This window comes from Chrysochloris asiatica, unplaced genomic scaffold (genome assembly GCF_000296735.1).
Source record: "Chrysochloris asiatica unplaced genomic scaffold, ChrAsi1.0 scaffold00284, whole genome shotgun sequence".
Taxonomy (NCBI): Eukaryota; Metazoa; Chordata; class Mammalia; order Afrosoricida; family Chrysochloridae; genus Chrysochloris; species Chrysochloris asiatica.
Genome location: NW_006408802.1, coordinates 508,622 through 510,308, shown reverse-complemented (window position 1 = coordinate 510,308; position 1,687 = coordinate 508,622).

Genomic DNA, 1,687 nt, shown 5'->3' with positions numbered 1-1,687 from the left:
AAAAACCAATAGATCCGTCTTGGAAGAAGTGCATCCAGAGTACTCCTTGGAGGCCAAACTTTGTCTCTCATACTTTGGAGGGACCAGTCGCTGGAAAAGGATATCATGTTTGGGAAGGTGGAGAGTAAGAGAAAGGCCCCCAACAAGATGGATTGGCCAAGTGGCAGCTTTGATGGACTCAAGCATAGCAACAGTAGTGAGGTTGGCCCAGGATCGGGCAGTGTTTCTTTCTGCTGTGCATAAGGTCACTATGGTCATTACCGACTAGATGGCATCTAACAACAACAGCAACAGTAATATCATTTTTCACTTATTTATTCCATCAGTAGATACAGTTTGTACAATGTACAATTTTTCCATTTCAGTAAATAAAAAATATCAAATCATAAAAAAAAAGTAAATAAACAGGTTCATTGTAGAAATAAGAGAAAATTCTGAGAGGCAACCAATACAGGTTAATTTATCCACTTAATTTAATTTTTTCAATATTCTTTTGTATCTCTGAAAAAATAATCAGCTACAATTCTAATAGAAGCCCCATCTTCCTGGTAATAGGAATTTTTGAAAAAAAAAATTCTCTGTGAAGTAAGAAAGATAACAAAGCATGACTGAATTTTGTTTCTTTTATACTTTTGATTTCTCTCCAGCCTTGACCCCAAAGATAGCTTTTCTCCAAAGTCTTCAAACCAAATCCAACCTTCCACTTTAAAGGAATGGAGCATAGAAAAGCTAGTGAAAGCAAAAGGTAAGAAATAAGATAAGAGTATATGTCAATACAGTGGAAAAATAATAGAAAAAAAATGAATCAAACAAAAAGCTAGTTGTAGCTAGACTGAGGAGAAAAATAATGGAGAAGGCATATTAAAATCTAAGGAATAAAAGAACCTCTACAGCATGTTGTAAGAATAATAACAGAAGGAAGACTTAAATGTTTACAGTATGTGTGATTTCTTTTAAATGGTATTATGGAAAAAGCATAATGATAGTAAACCTTAAAGGCCAGTTGTTACCAAGGGCTGGAGAATGAGAAGGGTTAACTTCAAATAGATAAAAGAGAATTTTGAGATAGAATTGCTTTATATCTTGATTAGTGTGGGTTTAATAATATTCATTTGTCAAAATTATCGGATTGTGCATCAAAAAGAATGACATTTACTACATCTAAATAAAATTTGAACAAAAGAGAATTAAAGTAAAAGTTAACATATATGTTATATTTTAGAGATTATAATATGTGTAGATTGCAGTCATACTGGAAGCTATGCTACTGATATTTCAAATACTAGCAGGCTCACTCATAGACCCTCATTTGATGATACAGTATGACACAAAATGAAAAGGAAACAGATGCAAACAAACATACACTAGCAATTACAATGTGGGATGTGCAAAGTAAAGTAAATTGGAAGTTCTCAAAAATTAACTAGAACTCTTGAAGACTGATATCCTATACATTTACGAGCTGAAATGGCCTGGTATTGACAATTTTAAATGAGATTATCATGTTGTTTTTCTATGCTGAGAATAACAAATTGAAGAAGACCAAAGTTGCATTCATTGTATAAAGGAATATTTCCATATCTATCCTGAAATACAATGCCATCAGTAATAGAACAATATTCACACATCTACAAGGAAAACCAGTCAATGAGTATTACTAAAATCTATGCACCAACCACTAATGCCA